The following is an 18574-nucleotide window of genomic DNA, read 5'->3' on the forward strand; positions in this document are numbered from 1 at the left end:
AGCTCTAGAGCACAGGCTCAGAAGTTGTGGCGCACGGGCTTAGTTGCTCCGCGGCACGTGGGATCCTTCCGGACCAGGGATCAAACCCGTGTCCCCTGCTTTGGCAGGCGGATTCTTAACCACTGCACCACCAGGGAAGTCCCTGCTTTTCTTTTATGTGTCATCTTGCTTCTTCACATTTCATTAGGTATCAAAACCAAAAGAGACAAAGTACAAGCTATTTATATGTTATCAAGTCTCAAGATAATGGAAAATATTTTATCACAGTTAGATCTGCAGAAGAGTTAGGTGGTTCCTAAACCAACGTTTTGGCAGGAAATAAAAGTACAAATAATTATGAGCAGCAATATCTTAAAACACTTAAAAATATTCCTAAGAAGAACAGTTATTTTGCTGAATTCGATTTTCATTTTTGATTGAAATGAGCCTGGGTGTGCATGCATGTCCATGTGTGTTTGTATGTATGTGCGGACGTACCGTGAGGTGTGGTCGGAGGGAGCACTGGACGTCAGGTCAGAAGACGCGGGTCCACCACTTGCTGGTTGCTTGACAGGAGAGAAATCACCTGCTGTCTCCGAGCCTCAGTTTTCTCATCCACAATTAAGGCTAACCATGCTTATCCAAGTCCAACCCATTTCAAGGGCTTGTCATAGAAGACAAAGGAGATGGTGGATGTGAAACTTTATTAATTACACGTATAGGGTCCTAATAGCATATACTGGGGAGTGACATAATTATGTCAACACCTCAATGTAAGATTTGGGATAAGTTATTTAACTTCACTGAGTCTTATTCCTTCAGATATGAGAGTGGATTATAACTAACTCATGCAGTGTAATGCTGTGGACAGATACATTAGTTATGACTCCTTTGGTCTTTTAAGGAACATAAATTCAACTGGAAATAGTTTAAGCAAAAAAAAAAAGTGTTTATTGACAGTCTCAAGTAACCATGGAAAAGAAGCAACTGAGCCTCAAAAACCACTGGAACCAGAAATCTGAATGCTAACAAGACTCTCTGTTTTCTCACTGAATATTGTTTTTCTTTTCTCAGACAGACTTCCTACACGTGGTTGGACACACTGCCACCAGCAACTCCTGCGTCCCACATCTCACAATTTTGCTACAAGAAGAAAAACAAAACGTGACTGAAGTCGCCCACCTCCTCGCCCCAAGCCTGACGCCAGTTGAAAAGTCCCAGGAAAAGCCTCTCGTGCGTTCAGGTTGGGTGAGGGGCCCTGGATGGGGGCAAGTCCTTGATTGTCTCGTCCCTACTGGAAGCACATGGCTGCAGTGAGAGAGAAGCAGTTTTCTCCAAGAAGAGAGGGGTGTCCCCGGAAATGAGGAAGGGTCAGAGGCAGTCAAAGCAATAAATGCTCACACCAAAGCACGGAGGGTCAGCCTTCTTTCTCAACTCCCCAGTGAGGGGGACCTTAGGCTAAAGGATGAAGCTCTCGGTCAAACCCACGCCTGCCTTCTGTGGCTGACGTGAGGAACAAATTCCAGAATAGATTGAAAGGTGCCTTCCAAGTTGAAAGTGCTATAGCAATAAAAGGTAAACTAACTTATTCTGGTGCCTGTAACCTAAACCATGCCAGTTTGTAATCTTATGAAAGTACAGGACCAAGGATTAAAACCACTATTTTGTTAGGAAACAGCACTATTTCAGAGGTTTTTTCATAGTTAAAATGTTATTCATCATCTGTTAAATCATGCATGTAACTTGGGGCTATGGCTGAAATTTTTTCAATTAGAAAAATGTAAATTACAAATACATTATTTATGATGTTATACGTAGTTGACTATGTTTTAGAGAATCACCTGAGAAAACAACAGTAGGATGACAACACAAATATAGATTCTTTGATATCACACTGGTTTAAATGATCTACCTGTTCCTTTTAGATCTATCGGTAGAGCTTTTCCATTCGTGAGCAGTTTTTCTCTGGTGACTCTTGTCTACTGTGGAACCTGTTCTCTCTCTTTTTTTTTGGCCGCGATGCATGGCATGAGGGATTTTATCAATAGTTCCCCAACCAGGAATCAAACCCGAGCCCCCTGCAGTGGAAGCACAGAGCCCTAACCACTGGACCACCAGGGAGTCCCCTGGAATCTGTTCTGATTGGCAATAACTGTGCCCATTGTATGAAGTTATTTGTGGCCCTGTCATGGGGGACTTCCATCCCATACTCAGTTACTTGGTGTGTCAGCTGGACCCAGCTTCTCTGCGTTGGCTCATGTAGGTGCTGTCTACCTGGGTTGTACATCTGTTTATTTCCCACTGCCCGTCATGGGCTATGTCCACCATATCCTTTAAGATTGGGGCAAACTTCATGCTCCAGGGTGGACACCTGTTCCGTTGACCCTCTCTCTTTAGGAGCTCTACTTTACTTTGGGTGAACGTGTGATCTAAGCGTATCCATCGGGACTTCTCAGGCAGAGCTTCGTGCATCTTCTCAAGTTGCTACGTGTGCGGGTTTAGTCCCTCCAAAGGTGAGACCCGAGTGAATGCCAGGTTCGCAGGAGGAGCGCCACGACCATTGGTGCTGCCAGAAAAAAAGCGTTCTGCATGTCGTCCTCAAAGTAGGAGCACAGCAGACAAGCTTAGCCAACTTCATCTCTCTGCCCCATCCCCGCGTGGGCCCCCCACCTGACTGGGAGCTGAGGGTGGGAACTGGACTCCTTTGCCTGGGCCTTTGTCCCTCTGGGCCTGGGATGTGGGACCAGACAGGATGGAGCACCTCCTGCCCATGGTTGCAGTAGGAGAGCCAGAGGGCAAATGCTGAAAATAATATCCTGGGGTGAGGGCCAAGGTCATGACCAGCGAGTATGTCCAAACCATATCATAAATTAAAGTAACTGTTGGAAAACTGGGGCTGAATTAACGGAGCCAAAATGAGTGGTGCGGAGCCACAGAGCAGCCAGGAATGAAGAGAGGGAAGAAGGTGACATGCCCCCCTGGGGTAGGTCAGTTAGGGGTCTCTGCCCTGGCCCACTGGGTCCAGGAGGGTTCCAGGCCCCCAGACATGGTAGGCAAGGGCCTGCTTACTCAGTTACTGGATCATTCCGTGTGCTTCCGGGGACCCCAAGTTAATTCTGATCTCTAATTTAAAGCTCTTCACAGATGGGTGGGAAACTCTACTCTCCCGTTATTCTAATCCCAAACAAGCCATGATACATGCAGAGCCAATTTCAGGTTTAATCATGTTACCTTTATCCAAATAGAAATCAATCCCCATTGTTGTGTAGCCCTGCAGAACACCCAGAATCCTTTAGTGCCAAGGAGCTCGGGCAGCTCCACAGCCAGTACCTCATGGCACAGCTGAGCCTGTGATTGCTTGCTTGCTCCATGCCTGTATGGACGGGACAGGTCGGATGCTGTTTTGTGACAGTTTCCACGCCTTATCTAACTGTCCATACACTTCCTCCTCTTCCCTCCTCTTCCTGTTGGGACATGTTCATACATGCCCAATGCCATAAGATTCCAAAGGAAAAACAAACACTTTATGATAGTCTAAATCAGAGTCCAATTGCAAGGCCAGGCTTTCTGTTACAAATTCAATCATATCATAAAAACTAACCACAGGCCTTAAAAAAAGAAAGCTTTTCAAACCCCAAGACTAATCTAATTGCTTCTACATTGCCATTGAGTTATACCTACATACTTTTCTCATACAAAGGCAAAACTATGTTGGTCCCTGTTATTTAGACATTAAATTGCTTAATTCTTTAAAAAACATTTCTGACGACAAAAAAAAAAAAGCAAACAATATATATAGCTATCTGAAGTTTGCAGGCATTAGCAATTCCAATTGTTTGGTGATTGAATTATTCTTCCTATGTTATTCTGCTTTGAAATGCTGATGCATCCCCTTCTCTACCAGTTGAGGGGAAAGTGTGTCTCTCTCTGCTCTGCTCTTTCTTCCTCCTTTCCTCTCACTGCCGGAGGGGAAGGAAGGAAAGAGGGAGGGGAAGGAAGGAAAGAGAAGGGGGAGCCCACCTCCCTCACTGCCTGGATGTGTAATTGGATGGAGACCCACCTCGGCGGTAGGAGATGGAAACAATCCAGGTGGCCCATGAATAATCCAGAGTCGACTGTAGTGTTCATTCTCGGGGTTTTCTGATGGGAATATAAAAAAGTTCTGGACTCTGGAGGACAAGAAAACAAGAAAACGCCGTTTTTATTTAAAAAAAAAAAAAAAAAAAAGCATTCTTTATTCACAACCTCACTGCCCATGGAGTGAAATTGATCACTTTTGTAAAACATTTCATTTTCTGGTAGGAAAGTTCAAACCTGGCTGAGGGTTATAGCCCCTTCTTTGTGCCCAAGGATTTATATGTGCAGTTTCTCTTAACATTTAATTCTCTTTCTATCAAAATTTGAGTGTGTCACAAAAAATGCTCGAAAGCACAAGATTCTTTTCTATCCAGTGACCAGCAAAGAGGAGTAACGCTGGCACGTCTTCTTTTAGATGATAACTAGTGCTCTCTGGACAAAATAAACGTCAAGGGGGAAAAACAACTCCCCTCCCAGGCTGGTCGTCACGGGGAGAGAATCGTGAGGTGGTGGAGAGGCGACAGAATGCACACAGCAGTGCCTAACACAGGGGAGGTAAATGGTCCCTCGGCCACCGGCCACCCTGGCTGTCGTGGGCCGTGCTACCCCGATCACCACGGACACCCCAGTACTCTCAGCTTCGAAGGCTGCGTTATTTTGAAAGGACACCCACTTCTGTGTCCAGAGCTGAGGAGGACTTATTCACCTGACAGATGATCAAGAGGTTATTGTAATTTTCTTTGAGGAGTGGAGCCCTGCCAAAACGATAGGGAGCGAAGGAAATGTGTTGAAATGCTAAGCACACTGTCTTGGAAGATTAGACGCCCACCTTCTTGTCCTTGTTTTGCCACTAAATAGCTGTGACTTTGGGCACCTCACTCCTTCCCCTGGGTTTCACTTGCCTTTACAACAGGTGAATTCAGTGCTATTTTTTCTGATATCTCTTCAAGTTCCAACCTTCTGTAGTTACAGCAACCAATACCAGCAAGAACGTTGTTAAGATTATTATGTAAGTAATGAATTCTCGAACGTGAATCAAAGGATGGATTCCTATGGCAACTTAAGCATGACTGTAGTATTATTTTATCAAGTAACCTCTAGGAATATACTGAGATAGGGCCTTAATAACAAACCAATAAATCCCAGACAGCAGGAGAAATATCCTATTATATGAACCAATTAGCCATTAGGGGAACCGACTGATTTTTATCTTAATTAGGGGAGCAGTAACGTAGTGAGCACCGGCTGTGCCAGACATCCATTTCCTCATTTAATCTTCACAACGATCCTGTGAGTTACTAGTAGACCCATTTTATGGATGATGAAACTGAGAGAATTAGTAAATTTATCCCTCTCACTCGGCTCAGCCTCAAGGCCATGTTGCCCTGATATACTAGTATTCTTAAACACCTCCACTGCCCACTCCTTAGGAAACCACAAAAACCTGTAGTAAGAATAATAGCAGCACTTCCTTAAGTGTAGGAATTTTGGGTTGATCATCTCTTGTGATTAGAACAGGGCCAGCACAAAGTTGGTTCTCAATGAAGATTTGTTGCCTGAAACGACCTGTTTCCTGTCTTTAGGGCAGGGCTGTCCCATAGAACTTTCTGTTGGATAGAAATGTTCTTTATCTGCATTGTCCAGTTGGTAACCACCTGTGGCTATTGAGCCCTTGAAATGTGGCTGAAGAGCCAAATATTAAATTTTGTTTAATTTTAATGAATTTAATTTTAAATAGCCACACATGACTAATGAGAAAAGGGAGACTCTTTGAGATTAAATATCTTGCCCAAGGACTCAGGAATTGGAAGGAGTAGACCATGATTCAATTCTGAGTTTTTCTGATATAGTCCAAACTCATATTTTCTCCACCACCTTCCTGTACATTATAGAAAAAAGAATCAGGAATCTTGGGCTAAAGAAGCCCCAAAACATAAACAAATGGGAACATCAAAGTATCATTCCTGCGATTTGGGAGGGCTTCACATGAAAACTCGATCCTCCTTTAGAAATGGGAATCCGTGGTCTTTTAACAAAAGTTCATCAGATAAGAAAGTTATCAGAGCCAAAGGGAATTTGCAGTGCAACACTGGTGCTTGGGCCCTCCTATTACAGTGAGCTAACAGTTAGCTTATGTCCGGTTTATCTGAGCTGTAAAAACAAAACAGCAGGAGTAATCAGAATGCAAGACAGTGACAAGCCATCGCTGTGCACAAGGACAAGTGGGTGATTTGCGTGGGGCAATGAATTACTGCAGATGCTTGAAACTAGCCTTTTCTCTACCTTTTCCATCTTCATCTCTCCAAGGTGCCTTTTCAGATATCTTTTCCTATTTGCCCTCTCCTGTGAAGTTTTAGTACCACAGGTGTACTGTTTACCTGATGATGTGCTGTATGGATATCTGTGCTTTTCTGTAAAAAGAATGTGATTTCTTGCACCCCCAAGAGTCAGTTTCCATCCTCTTGTAGGGGGAAGAGGTGATATCACCTTGGTTGAGGGTGTTCTAGAGTGGACTAACTCTTCTTGGCAACAAAGAGAGGCGAAGTGGAAGAGGCATGGGCTCCAGTCAGGTCGGCTTTAGTTTTAGTCCTGGCTCTGCCTCTCGGGCAAATTACTTCATCTCATTAAGCCTCTGTTTTGCTCATCTGTAAAATGGGGATAAAAATATTCCATCCCTTCGGGTAGTTGTGCGGATTTCATGAGGTGATAAGCATTCAGAAAGAGCTTATGGCATGCACTAGATGCTCTCCAGATGTTGACTGGTTTTATTACATTTATTAACGTGGAGATATTCTGGCATTGCAGCCAATTTTCAAATCTCTTGTTCTCTAGAGGTTATCATTTTGGATTCTTTTTTTTTTTCAATAACCATTTTTTAAAAATTGAAGTTTAGTTAATTTACAATGTTGTGTAAGCTTCAGGTGTACAGCAAAGTGATTCAGTTATGTATATATGTATATATACACATATACGTATACATATATATATTCTTTTCCAGATTCTTTTCCATTATAGGTTATTACAAGACATTGAGTATAGTTCCCTGTGCTGTACAGTAGGTCCGTGTATATGTTAATTCCAAGCTCCTAATTTATCCATTTTGGGTTCTTTAAGAAGGGCTTTTACAACGTCTAGGAACAGCTAGTTCTTTCAGGGTGAAGGTTCTAAAGAAATCACTGCTCAAACAGATATAGGGCATCTTTCTCCTTTGGCTCAAGTCAAATCTTCCAAACACTTATTAAAATAAGGCCCTTCAGAGCTGATGAGACAAATCACAGGCGGCATTTGCCTAATATAAAATATGCACAGTAACACTATTAGATGTACATGTCTCTGAAGATATAAATAAATGCTTCTTTTTTGATATGTCTGATTTAATAGCCTAATAACAGGGGAATGTTGCTGAAATACAATTCAGGGGGTGAGGGAGAAATTAATAAACTCAAATATTTGAAGCTCAATGGCAATTAACAACCCATTTAAGACAAATTTCCAATTTTAAATTTTATTTATCCTTATCCAACCATTCATTTTCAGACCTAACAGGGTCCTCTGCCCTTTGCTTGGGAGGCACTTTCAAATTCTATTATCCAGGGGCAACCGACCATGAAGCCAGCGAGGGCAGAGAGGAAATCAAAGGCCCACCTGAGCTGCCACGGGCACAATATTTCCCATTTTCCCCGTTTACTATTTTTGCTTCTCTCACTTCCTTGGAAACTTGGAATTTCATTTTCGTGCTGCGTGTTTAGCCACACACATATGCCCATACACAAAACCGGATATGGTTTCTCTTAAGGGTCCCCAGGCATCACGAAATGTCCCGTCTGGTCAGCTAGGGCACAGACCTGAGTTCTGACCTCCTTCGTGGCACATGGAGGAAATATGAAAGTGAGCGTCCAAGCATGTATACCGGGACATCAACCTAGAATGACCCCGCACCCCAATGAGAGAGGCGTGTGGGGGTAGGCTCAGCAACTGGCATTGTCCCCATTTGTCCCTGTGTCTGATGGGACAAAGTGGGGAAGAAGGTAGGGGGGCAGGAGGGAGGCTGTGTGGCAAATACCAAGTGGACGCTCTTCCTAAAAGATGCTCCATCCAACCAGGGGTGCTGGAAACACACAGGGACGGAGGGAGCCGAGTAAGCCAAGGTCGTTCCTTTAACAATACATTCTAACGTATAAATCCATTTAGGGGACAAGTAGGAAGAAAGTTGAAGAGCCGCACGATAACCTTCTATGTGGGCAGAGGGGCCAGACAAGGCTGCCCCCTTGAGATGGCCCCTTGTTTCAAGGGCTGCGCCTTCTGCCAGGAGCGGCCATCGCTGGCCAGTCCCTCTTGGGCTTCTTTGCTATGCTGAACAAACCTATGAGCCCCTTCTCCGAGAACCCATCTCTCCCCACAATGGGCCCTAGTAGCCATGCTTATACTACGTGATTCTGCCCACTTGGTCTCAGCCAGGGGTCACTCCCATTCAGCTTCTTTCTCCCAAGCATTTGGAATTGGCATTTAGTGGAGTCATCTCTCTGCTGCTTACTTGGACTCAGGTGAGGGAAATCAGGAAGTTGGAATGGATGTTACTCGGGTGGGTAGCCATCGTTAGCTGACCAAGGCAAGGAGAGCTGGGTTGCTGGGAGAAAAATGAAGAGGATGGAAAAACTTAAGTGGTCCAGTGACTGCCTGGGGTCTCAAGGCTTATCAGCATCTGCTCTTGGTCTTTGCAAGGCTTGACTGTGCTTCTGGCCCTTGGGCACTGTTTATCTAAAGAAGAAACTCCTCTTTGTTTTATGCTGAAACTCATATGGGTCAAGATCTATGTACCAATAAAACACGTTAACTAGTCATAATGACCAAGGAGAGCTGTGGACATCACTGGCAACTCCAGAATGTAAGTTCATCAGCACAAGATGACTCTACCACATAGGACATTTCTCTACCTAGAAGCTGGGGGGAAGGTAGGGAACAGGGTGAGAACGAGTACAAGGGTGGGACAGCCAGGGCTGCCAGGAGCACTTGGGGGCACCTCCTAGAATCAGAGGTGGGAGTCCCTGAAATCATGAGGCTTTTCATCTAAGGTGACGGATTCGTTTTCTGGGGCTGCTGTAACAAATTACCACATCTTGGTGGCTTAAAACAACAGGAATCTAGTCTCTCACAGATCTGGAGGGCAGAAGTCCAAAGTCAAGGCATCGATGGGGCTGCACTCCCTCCAGAGGCTCTAAAGAGATTCTGTCCTTTGCCTCTTCCAGCTTCTGGGGGCTGCAGGCAGTCCTTGGCTTATGGCCACATCACTCCAATCTCTGCCTCCGTCTTTACATGGCCTTTCCCTCTTCTCTCTGTCTCTCCTCTGTGTGTCTCTTATAAGAACACTTGTCATTGGATTTAGGGCCCACCTGGGTATTCCAGGATGCTCTCATCTCAAGATCCTTAATTTAATTGCATCCGGAAAGACCCTTTTTCCCAATAAGGTCACACGCACAGGTTCCTGGGATTAGGGCGTGGACATGTCTTTTGGGGGGGAGCTATTCAACAAACCACTGATGGTGAAGAGCAGAGAGGGAAAACTCACTGTGGAACAGGGAATTCACAGATCTTTCCTGTTAGATCATAGTTAATGTTTGTTCATTTTCTTTTAGTTAAATTTTCTCTTGCTACCTAGTGGCCAGTTTATATTTAGGGGAAGATTTTACGCCCATCAGTTGGGTTGCTCAGGGGAAAAAGGTACCCAGTTTCTCAGTGGGGCTTTGAGCCCAGAGAATAAGATACGGTCTTATTGTCTTATTCTCGTAAAGGGTGCCTAGGCCAGTCAGACCCCAGGTCTCATTTGTCCCATCTGAACACAGAAGCTGGAGGCATGATGTTTCCTTCAAGAGGCTGTGAGGCAGACAAGGAGCGTGGTGCTGAGGCTGGCCGGGGGTGGTCCACAGCGAGGAAGGCCCACTGCAGTTTCAGGCAGGAGATGAGTGACCTGCCAGTTGACTGAGCCTAAAGGTAAACTAGTAGATAATAATAATCAGGGGGACTGGGGAGTCCAGGAAGGGTATAGTAAATTTTTCCTATTAGTTAAGCTTCTGTTTTTTTCAAGCAATCTTAAGCGAGAAAAAGATATTTGACAGCTCCTGGGGTAGCTTGGAGAATGAACACAGCAGCCCAACAATCCCCTTCAGGAACCTACACAGAATCCAGCGCAGGTGGTATCACAGAGCTGCCGTTTTCTAGAACCTGTCATTGCCGCTGCTGCTCTGATAACGTCCAGGATCGCTCCACTTTCACGTTTCAGTTTCGCCAAGGACAATGTGGCCCCAATGAAGCGTGAGAACAACCAGCCATGGTGTAAGCATGGTGGCTGTGAGCTGGGGAGGTCACCGCAGCTGGGGTCTGGGACAGGTGGGCAGCCGATGGCCGAAGGGTGCAGGGCCTGGGTGGGCCGGGCGGGGCCCGGAACAGGAGCGAAGGAGCCGTGGGGGTGCCCTTTAGGAGCAGCGGATCTCAAACCGATTTGTCTCAGGACCCGTTTACACTCTTACAAATTATTGAGAATCCCAAAGGGACGTAGGTGGGCTATAATATCTATCAACATTGACTTTATTAGAAATTAAACGTTTTTCAGACACAAGGACAAAAGCTCGCGGGACGTTACTTGTCAGAGCGATGGTATCACCACGTCTCAGGCAGCCTCTGGAAGCCTTGAGCATCTACTCCTGAGAGTAAGAGGGGAGACGGTCAGTGACATCCTAGTGTTATTATGAAATTAGCTCTGACCTCAGGGATGCTCTGAAAGGGCCCCGGAGTCTGCTCAGTCCCCTCCGCGCTTGGGGAACGGCTGGCCTAGGGGTTCAGAACGTGGGTCCCAGAGCAAGACTGCCTGAGTTTAGATCTTAGCTCTGCCGTGGCTGATTCGGCAAGTTTCTCACCCACTCAGGGCTCCAGGTCCACTTCTGAAGCTGGGGAACCACAGGGCCTCCCGCCCAGGGCTCTCGGGAGCATCCACAGCGCCAGCACGTGGGCTCAGCCAGCGGCTCTGATGGGGCAGCAGATCCCAGGTCTGAGGACTGGCCTTGGGGCGTCTGCTCTGTGAGGGGTTCTGGTGCCAGGCTCCCACCCCGGGAGGAGGCTCAGCCCTGGCTGGGTGTGCCCTGATACCCCAGCAAAAGCAATTCTCAAAAAATATCTTTCTTATGGTTTCCATGACTTGTGTTGCTGAGACACGCATTTCTCTGTGTCAATCATAAAATGTGAAATTGGGCCCATTTATGAATATTTTATATATAACAAATCTAGGTTTTTAATCCTCAAACTGATAAAAAGTCTGTCAACACGCCTCCAACCTCCCGAGTCCTTCTCAGGGCGTCAGCTCAGCTGGAGCCCAGCCTTGGAGGCAGCTTCTGCCATGGGCTGTGCCTGCATCACCTCCAGACCTGCTCACCCCGGATACAGGACTCCAGCTTCTTTCCAGCGAGAGCCAGGCTCCTGGGTCATCCATCGAGGGTGACTCTGAGACGGGGAGGCAGGACAAACCAGGGGACGGATCCGATGGAAGAAGGGGGCTAGGAGGTGATGCCGGGAGGAGACGCACACACAAATGGCACGAAAGCTGCAGGCTCAGGCTCCTGGACTGTCCTTGAAAACTGCCCGGCGCTGTGACTGTGTGATCTTTACTTTTAGAGTGAGAGTGAGGATGAGAGGGACGCACGCGTTTCACTCGTGCGTGTGAGGCCAGGGGCAGTCCCTCCGTTATTAGTTTGTTTCCCCAAACCACACGGGGATGCACTGCCTGGGGTCCCAGTGACACCCCCCACCCCCCATTTCAGCCCCCTCCTCCCCTCCTCCCTTCCTGGGACCCCGTCATGCCCACTCCCGCTCTCTGGTTTCCTCCCTTCAATGGGGAAACTTTTAATTGGGGGCCATTCTTCTTCCTTATCGATATTTATCGAGCAGAAGCAGTGACTTCAGCCCAGAGGTGCCCACGCAGCGGCCCCCGCTTCACGTCCCTGCCTCTCCGGGCTGTTCTCTGTCAGCAGGGTTACATTTCCAGTTTTCCCCATAGAGCCAGCTCGGAGCCACGGGCTCCCCGCTCACGGCCGTAAGAGTGCAGAGCCGACAGAGTTGCAGAGACCATCTCTTTCGACTCATTTTACAGATGAGGCGATGAATCGGAGGAGTTAAGGATGTATTTCCGAGCCCGTGACCACCTGCCTGGACGTGCGGACAAAGGTCCCCGGTTCCACCACTCTCCTCTCTCTCTCCACGTGCCTTCGGTCCAAATATGTCCCGCTGGGCAGGTGGAAAGCATCCATCTCTGGTTTTGTGAAACGCTTTGCGACTCCAGAGAGAAAGACCCTTACCTAAATGAACAGGGAAGGAAATGCGTTTGAAAAAACATTAACGGTATTTATACTCTTGTAACTCAAGCTGGCTTCTCCCTCCCGTTCTCCTAAGTTTCGTTCCTGTTAATTCTTGCTGAAGGGTTCTCTGCAGCCTAAGAAGTCAGCTGATAAGGGATTCGGGAGATTTGTATAATAATAAGGGACTCTTGAAGGCCAAAGAGTTCTCAAGACTCAAAGGAATGAAGTTATGAAAGTGGAAAATTAAACTCTCTGCTGCTAAATGCCACGGGGCCTTCCCCAAGCCTGTAATGGTGCTGCTGGCGTGCAAGGGTCAGCCAGGTCTCAGCCGACCTCCCAGACCGCACCATGCTGGGGGCACCTGGCAGAAAGGCGCATCTCACAGCCAAGAGGCCCGGAATGTGAGGGCTGGGAGCCTGCAAGCTCTTCTCACCCAGGTTACTCTTGTCACCTGCGGCCAGAGAGGGGAAGTGGTTTTCTTCAGGTCACACAGCTAATGAGTGGCAGAGCCAGAGCTCCTAGGGTCTCAGCCCAGTGTTCTTTCTACTAATGGACCCTGTGACTCTGAGCCCACTGCTGCTGGCAGACAGCTCAAAACAAGCTGTGACCTCGGATCTCAGTGGCATCCGATCATGAATCGGTCCTTTGGGGAGGTGGGTTTTGTCAGCTCTGCTGAATTGGCCTGCTCTGGTGCAGCCCTGTGTGAGGGAAGGACCCAAACCCACACATCTGCTCATGTCACTCCCTTGTTCAAAATTCTCCAGGGCCTGCCCTGCCCATTCAAACTTCTCATCCTGGATTACACATCAGCGCTGGGCTTCTTGAAGCACTGATCTTAAACTTGTAAGAGAAAAAGACCATGTCATTCATTTTTATGTTAATTGTGAAAAGAAGCAAACTTTCCTCGACTTTGCAGGATAATACAGGAACTCTGGCTCTTTTGGGCCATTGCTTTCCAATATGGTGGACTGAGTTTACTTTCCTCTAACGCGGGAGCTACTTCAGGGGAAGTTCAAGGAGCACAAAAACAGGAGCAAACCTTAGCTCAGGATGGCTGCAAGGTCCTTCCTGACTGGAGCCCTGTCTGCACATCCCGACTGCTGTCCCTCCACCCCAAGGGCGGCTACGCTGAATCGCTTGGCCTCCCCAGACGCTCTGTGTCTCTTGCAGCCCCAAATGCTTGCTCACGTGGTGCCCTCAGCTCCGGGTGTCTCACCCTGGGCACTCTTGATGTTTGGGGCTAGATGATTCTTTGCTGCAAGGGGCTGTCCCTACAGCGCAGCAGCATCCCCAGCTGGCCTCTACCTGCTGGAGGAGCAGGGCTAGACGTCCTCTCTCTGCTGATTACTGAGCCTTATATTGATAGATCGGCACCCCCTCTGGGTGCTGATTCCATCACAGTGTAGTTGTTTGTTTATCCTCCTCTAACCCGCACAATGATTATGAACTCCTAAATCTCGAGGATTATGGCTCCAAATCTATATTCTTCCATCCTCAACACTTAGCACAAAATCTGATCCACAGAAGGAATTGAAGAAATGCTGAGTGAATGGGTGATCTGCCTTTCTAGGCTAGTGCTTCTTGGTGAGGACCCCTCCAAGAAGCATCACAATTATCCTCTCATCTAGGATCACTGCATAGCTCAGCCATGGACATAATCTCAGCATCATTATATCACTTGATGCCTGCTTGAAAAATAACTTTGCTGAAGGAATAACCCATATTCCTAGTCATAGTAATAATAGAGTAATGACAGCAGCTGTGTCATGAGTGTCTTCTCTGTGTTCTGCTAGGTGTTTTCACTCTAATTGCTAATCCTTATAACACTTCTGTGAGCTACATCTTTTTTTTTTTTTTAAGTTATTTATTTATTTATTTACTTTTGGCTGTGTTGGGTCTTCGTTTCTGTGTGAGGGCTTTCTCTAGTTGCGGCAAGTGGGGGCCACTCTTCATCGCGGTGCGTGGGCCTCTCATTATCGCGGCCTCTCTTGTTGCGGAGCACAGGCTCCAGACGTGCAGGCTCAGTAGTTGTGGCTCACGGGCCTAGTTGCTCTGCGGCATGTGGGATCTTCCCAGACCAGGGCTCGAACCCGTGTCCCCTGCATTGGCAGGCAGATTCTCAACCACTGCGCCACCAGGGAAGCCCGAGCTACATCTTATTATTCCCAAGTTATAGGTGGGAAAACTGAGGCCCTGAGAGTTGAATTCACAAATTCAGCATCCTGGTGGCTCTGGGATTAGATATAAGGCAGTTTGACTCCAAACCCCAATCACTGTCCTGTGTTTGGTTTTCAAAGTTTTATTCTTAAGGCTGATTCTCAAGAAGTGGTTGCTTAAAATCTGAACGGCCTCAGTGTGCCAGATGAGCAGATTACCCATGCCCTGCTGCAGTCTCTGTCACTTCTTATCACTGCAACCAACATCAAATTCTATCAAAATATGGAAAAAATCATTTTGATGCTGCATTTGCATATCCAAGGATTGGAGGATGGTTTGTTTAATCAAATTATGTAGAGCTGTAAAAAGGGAGCATCATTTAAATAGCTTACAAAATTACTTTGAAGACGCACATTAAAATCTAAAGAATCCATCTCCTCCAAGATCTTTACAGAAGTTAAATGCTAATTGATTATGACAGCTTTGTCTTTATCACTGGCACCATTCTCCATTCCCACTTTGTCAGTTTCACAGCTCCAGTGTCACTCTGTCCCCTGCTCCTCTTCCAGCCACATGCATCCCATGCGAAATAACAGATGGAATTTATGCACGGCTGGCTTTCCCCCCCCCCCATAGTTGATCAAAGGAAGCAGTCTGAAAAAAACCCTGGAATTTGCAGAAATTCTGATTTCTTTTAGCACTTTCATGGATTTTATAACTTATCTTTTATTGACTCTGCAAGGTCTCTGGTCCCCAGCATCTGTTTGTTGCATCTGGGGAGAAAGATAAATTCCTTTTTTTTTAAAATGCCACTGAACCAAATTTAAGAGACAGACAAACAAACAGGTCTCGATAGAAGGGGACAGCTGCACATCCCTCTTCTTCTTTCCAGCTGTCCACTTCCCTGGGCCCTGTGCACAGAGGACAGGAGGAGGAGGAGGTCCCTTCTTGCCTGTGGGGTTTGCCAGCTTTGGGAAGGAGGTGCTGAAGACCCGATGATCGGGCTAAGAGTAGGTGTCCCCCCCAGACAGAAGACCTGAGGACGGTTGGTTGTGAGCACAAGCTTTGGGGAGGCTGCTTGGTATACATAAAAAAAACCCTTACACATCATTTACAATTTCTCAGACTTAAAGAATTGCGCCTGGTCACCCAGAGACATGATTATACATCACAGAACTTCATTATAATAATGGCTACGGTGCTCCAACTTCTTGAAAACCTCAGCTGTTCGATTCAGCCTCTTCAGCTCCATAACTCTTTATAAGATTAATAGGCTCTGAGGCATAATTGACTTTCCCACCAGAGACGAAAAGAGAGAGCATCTAATCCTACCCTCACGAAAGTAGCCCCCCCATCAGAAGGTGGTGTCTGTACCCACGACGGCCGGGGTGGGGAAGGATGCCAGAGGGCGGGGTTGCTCTGGGGAGGGTGGTCTGGGAGAGTCCACAGGTGCACCCCGTTCACAGAGGCTTGACTGGACATCGTGGAAAATAGACTTCATCGCAGAGCCTGTGGAACGGAGTCAGCGCTGCAGCAGGGGGCCCAGCCTGGGCTGGGAGGCGGCAACAAGGAGGATGGGTCCCAACAAGGAAGGCAGTGGAAGGAAAGGGCGGTCTATCCACAGGGGACCGCCTGGGGCTTCCAGTCTGGTGCCAGTGGAGCCCTAAGGGAGAAGGATGCCTGCAGCTCCTCGCTCCTTTCTGGGGTCCCAGGACCTGTAGAAGGACCCTTCCTGTGGGACACGGGGATCCCGCTTTCAAGGCAAATACAAGTTGGTGAGGATGCCAAGGCAAGTCTTCCCAAGTCTCAGAGCCAGGATGTCACCAGTGTGGGCCCCGCAGAGTCAGGAAGTGCTTCTTGGAGTTGAAGGTCGAAGGAAACGAAGGCCTTGGGTGAGCGGCTGGGGAGGAAGCTGCCGTGACACGGAGGGGAGGCTGGAGCCAGCCTCCGGGGCTGGAGAGCTGACGCGCCTGCCTGGAAGGAGATGTGCCTGGACCAGGCAGCCTGGGGGCAGCCAGGATGGGGTCAGCCTCTCAGGTCACACACTCCAAGGTCTAGACTCCAAGTGATGTAGTCCCTCAAGCCTAGGCGGTCATTGGAATAGAACAGTCAGCCACTTAGTGGTGACTTGAGTGAGGGAAGGAAGTCTCGCTCAAAGATGGCAACAGGAAGTGGAACTCTAACTGCTAGCTTATCCTCCTGGCTCTCCCTCACTGTGCCTCTTCCTTGGCTATTTTAATGTTCCAGACGGAGGCCAGGCCCCTTGCAGTCTTACTGAGACAGAACAAAACAAAGCAAAACAAGCCAAGCAGAGCACACGGTGAGAGGAGACTGGATTGGAGAGAGGCTTTATTTCCTGCTCGCGGATGGGGAGGACCTCTCTCGGCTGTTTGAGAGAAGTCGGGATGGACCATTTGTTCATGGGGTTTGTGCTCCTCTCTTAGTCTTATCTCTGCCTCTGTTTCCCCTTAACGGACCGCCAGATGACCACGGTGTGAAGAAGGAAGGTCAGGCCCATATTAATGCGGCCATAATTCACACATCTGCTTGGTGAAACCTGGTGCAAAGGAACAAAGCCACATCGTGGACTTGTAAGCATCGTCGTTCTTTAGACGTGAACTCGCTCTTCCGTTCATCTCTCGGAGTCATTTCAGCTGATGGATGTAAAGGGCTACGTGCTCAGTTAGACCCTTCACATGAATCCTCCACAACACCCCACCCCCAGCCATGTAAACTCTCCGTTTAATCCTTTCTATCATTTCCAGGGAAAAGGAAGCAGGGTCTGACCACAGAGAATGCCCAGGATCCGTGTATTGACTTCTAAGAACTATTAACCTTTTGCAGAGAAGGAAAAAAAAAAAACCTCTTCTTGTATCTAGCGCCTGCTGGGTGCTAATTTAACGTGGCGATGAGATAAAAGTCTGCTCTGGCTGCTGTCAACCTCACTGGATGGGAATGCTGTCTACTTAGAATAGGAGTCAAGCAATTCCCTGGCAATAGATTGCTTTCCACTTGTAAGTCTACTAAATAAATAGAAAAGTAATTAACAGTGCGTGATGGCAGATATATCAGAGGGAATTTCATTAGAACAGAAGAACGAAGGTAACCAAGAAGTCACTTTGTGTCCCAGCATCCGATGGAGCTTTCACGCTGCCTTTCTCTGGGGTGGACGTGTGACTTCTGCTCCTCTGCAAGAAAAGAAATTTCTGAATTTCCTACCTTCACTTTAATCAATGGGGAAAAGAAAAATCTCAAGTGTCCAAAATCAGTCCAAAAATAAATAATTCTTCTCATTTTTCCATTTAATTATTTTGGTCCTGAAACTCATGGATGATTGTATCTCTTTTGTTGTATTTTTGCTTTTCTTCTCTTTCTTTTTCTTTTTTTTTTTTTGCTCTATTATTAAATATCTGAATTTCGAAATGCTAACTGAATGTCTCATTATTATTCTTTTTCCCTCCCTTTGGAAAATAAGTGGCATTATGTCATTTAGAATAGCAGGAAGAAATGAAATTTCATAGGAAGGAAATTTATGCTCAGTTGGAAAAAGAAAAGACGTTGAAGGCATTTATTTTTGACCGGCTTTTAAAAAACATATTTGAAAGTACTAAATTCAATTTCACATGTCCAGAATGGTATAACCTAATTTTAGCATATTAATTAACAATAAAAGTAGTGTTTTGCCTCATACAAAGAAATAGAATAATTAACTTACTGAGGAAACGGAGTCATATGATTTTACTTTCCGAGGGTAATGAATGACATTGAGTAATGGTAACAAGGTTTTGCAAAGCAACTCTGGCTGCGGAGATCTTTTGGAATTTTTGTTAAATACCTGACGGCTGACCAGTTTTCTCCATCTCCAAACTTTACCTGTCTCGACCCAGACTAACCTACCTACACTTCAGTGATGCCAGCCTGTGTTCCTCAGGAAGAATGCCGAGCAGGGAGAGGCAAGCTTCTGAGGATTTTCAAGGATGGGCTGAGTGTTCAAATGCTCCCTGAGTCAATAAACACTC

This window comes from Eubalaena glacialis, chromosome 12 (assembly GCF_028564815.1).
Source record: "Eubalaena glacialis isolate mEubGla1 chromosome 12, mEubGla1.1.hap2.+ XY, whole genome shotgun sequence".
In the NCBI taxonomy this organism is placed as follows: Eukaryota; Metazoa; Chordata; class Mammalia; order Artiodactyla; family Balaenidae; genus Eubalaena; species Eubalaena glacialis.